This window comes from Megascapheus bottae, chromosome 11, assembly GCF_031878675.1.
Source record: "Megascapheus bottae isolate mThoBot1 chromosome 11, mThoBot2.hap1, whole genome shotgun sequence".
NCBI classification, from domain to species: Eukaryota; Metazoa; Chordata; class Mammalia; order Rodentia; family Geomyidae; genus Megascapheus; species Megascapheus bottae.
The window spans coordinates 29,322,461-29,325,960 of record NC_143519.1 but is presented as its reverse complement, the minus strand read 5'-3'; positions in this window follow the sequence as shown (position 1 = coordinate 29,325,960).

The following is a 3,500-nucleotide window of genomic DNA, read 5'->3' as shown; positions in this document are numbered from 1 at the left end:
CACTTGAGCCAAGCCCCACTTCTAATTTTTCTAGAGATTAATTGGAGATAAAGAGTCTCATGTTCTTTTGTATCCATGCTGGATTTGAACTGCAATTCACAGATCTCAGATCTTTGCCACCATGCCCAGCTGCTTGAATTAATTTTGAATTCAGTTGGTGAAGATAGGAGAGACCCAGGGTAGAACTAGCCAAGGTCAAGGGGTCAGATTCTATTCATATTCTATTCATATAGGATTTGCATTGCATCAATGGCCTTACAAGTAATATAGAGTTGAACTCAAGAATGTAGATCACACATGGGTTTGCATATATGTTTTATGTAAATTCTATGGTGTTTCACATAAAGGACTTTAGCATTCTCAGACTTTAATATCTGTGATATACTCTAATGTGGGGAGCCCGGCCCCTCCCATGCGGTGGCTGGACCTGGAGGCAAGCATTCCCCCTTTCACTGGGGGGCCGCCTGCGGTGCTGGTGGCTGCATGACTCAGGGATATCCGCTGCATGACCGGATGAAGGCCGGCATCCATTTTGGGGAGTGCTGCCATTGTTAGCAGAAGCCTGGTCTCTGCGTGGCTGGATGCATGAAGGGTGCATGACTGGAGCGTGTGAAGCCGTGATTGGAGGGCCTGAGCAAGCTGGCATGAGTTGATTGGCCCACTGCCTGCATATAGTCTCAGGAGAGGAGGAAGGGGGAGGAGAGGCCTCAGAGAGAAGAAGAAGAAGAGAGAGAAGAATAAAGGATCCTGCTTTAGCTGTAATCTGTGTGTCGTGCGTTCTTTCTTGCTGGACGAGAAGTGCGCGCGATACTCTAAGATCCAAACCCTTGAATACTGATGGATATATATATATATATATATATATACATATATATACACACACACATATATATATATACACATATATATAATCTGGATACAATAGATTTAGGAATTTATCTGCAAAATGAGGCTTTATCATGCATTAATATTGCATTAATATAGAATGTCTTCTGTGATGACTGCCTTTTGAACAGCTTGCCCTTTGAACACCTGACTATTTCTCCCTTCAGAGAATACATTTCACAGATCCCTAACTTTCCCTGTCAATGTGGATGGCAAATGATTGGTTTAGAGAAAACACTGAACACTTACTCCTGTCTTTGATGCTGCCATGGCTTCTCATTCTCCTTAGCTGTGAGTTATTCTGTTTGTCCAGGATGAAGAAAGAGATCCATTCTCTTTCTGTGGTCTCAGTTATGATATCTAGGTAGACAGCTTTGTTTGCTTTACAGTTCACTAAAAATTAAATTAGTTATTACTATTATTAGTCTAAAACTTGAATTTCATTATGACATTAGTAGCATAGATAGATAGATATCATGGGCCTTTTCTATTTTCTGTAGTCACATTCAGCTTCCTTCAATTAGTACTCTCTATTCCTTAACTGTTGTACACTATTTACTTTCGTTTTCTTTCCTTTTTTTTTTTTTTTTGCCAGTCTTGGGCTTGAGCTCAGGGCCTGAGCACTGTCCTTGGATTTTCTCAAGGCTAGAGCTCTACCACTTGAGCCTCAGCACCAATTCCGGCTTTTTTCTATGTATGTGGTACCGAGGAATCGAACCCGGGTCTTCATGCATGCTAGGCAAGCACTTTAACCACTAGGCCAAACTCCCGGCCCCTTCTTTCCTTTTTTTTCCTACTTTTGTTTTCATCTAACATTCTTTTCTCCATCCTTCTGCCTCCCTTCCTCATACTTGCTTCTCCCTTCCACCATCTCTGTCTCTGTCTCTGTCTATCTCTGTCTGTCTGCCTGTCTGTCTGTCTGTCTGTCTCTCTCTCTCTCTCTCTTCCATCAGTCTGTCAGTCTGTTTTCCCTCTCTCTCTTTTCTGCCAGTCTGTCTGTCTGTGTGTTTTCCCTCCTTCCTTTTTATGAGATTCCATTTGGCCTAATTTGCTTAATATTATGATCTCCTACTGTATCCACAGTCCTGAAAATGAAAAGACTTTGTTCTCCTTAATGTTCTTTATGTTGTCTGAAAACTCAGCTCCAGTCAATATGAAATTAACCTTAGGTGTAGCCAAATGTCTCCTGATGTTTGCCTTCCTGCCCCAATGGTATGTGTATTGCCTCTTTTCAGTGCCTCATTTATTCTGAAGCCTTTGAGGAGTTCCAGGTATCTTATCAGCTATCTAGAAAGCCTCTCTTCTGGGTGCATTATAAAGAAATTCCTTCTTCTCTTCTTTACCTATTCATGTTTGAGGTCAGCTATAATTTATGCGATAATGAAGAGGTCAATTAGTTTTATTTGCCCAATTCTGGAAAAAATACCACAGTGTAGCTAGCTACTTATTAAACGCATATAAAATGCATTTTATATTTTATCCCTGAATTACTCAATTTTTCCTTTGGTCATATCAGTTTTTGTATTTACCCATTCCTTCTCCCATTTGCATCTCTTCCTTGGGAGCAACCTACAGCCAGATTCAACTCAGTTGCTCAAGGAATCAGCCTTCTGTCAGCTAGCAAAGCTGTTCTGTGAACACATGCTTATCCTCCCTTAATTCTTTTTCTTAGCTTTCTCCCTTCTTGTACTTCACTATTAATAACTGTTTTATTGGATTCCATATCCATGATCCTCCCCACACCTTCTAGGAGGTATGGCTCTGGGGATATAAGATCATGAGAGAGTAATGTCTCCTACAGGAAGCCCTGGAAATTTTCCTTGTTCCTTCTGTCATGGGATGTCCTACCAGAAAGCTCTCTGTTCATGAGGAAAAGGTCTTTCATCAGAGATCAAGCGAGGGCCTTTGTTTGGGACTTCCCAGTCTCCAGATCTATACAAACTAAACATCTCTAGTTTACTCCCTGATCCGTGTTAGTGGGTTTTATTGGTCCAAAAATCACATTAAGTAAAGTCAGGCCTAGAAATACAAAGTATGCATGTTTTCTTTCCCATGTGCAAACTGGAATTAATTTATAAATATGTAAGCGAACACTTCCGTGGGGCATGCAACTGTGCACAAATTTAATAAGCAAACTATGGTAGATCCCTGGGGAGAACTCAAAAGGTATGTTTCTTTCGAAAGGCAAATTCACAGACTAAGTAAAGTAAACAGCAAGAAACTGGTACTTGGAAAAGTATCAGGAAGGGCATTTGATGAATGAAGAGAGGCAAGGGTGGAGGAGAATACAATCGTAAATCCTACAAATTTAAGAAAATAGAGCAAAGGGTTAGGGTTGGGATGAGATGGGTAGAATGTTAGAAGAATGTGCAATCTTTTTGTTACTTTTTACCCCAGATTCAAATAATCTTAGTGTTAAATTTAAAATCCCTAATAAAATGAATTCAATGCCTATAAATTAGTGAGCGCTTTCCAAAAGGACTGAAACAGTGAGGAGGTAAACATTTTATCAAATCCAGGTAAGTCACAAAATTGCCTAATTTAGCATAGTAGGAGAAGAAAGCTGCTCTTTCACTTTGAATTGAATCTTATTCTTTAATAGCTTTCTTCATCAC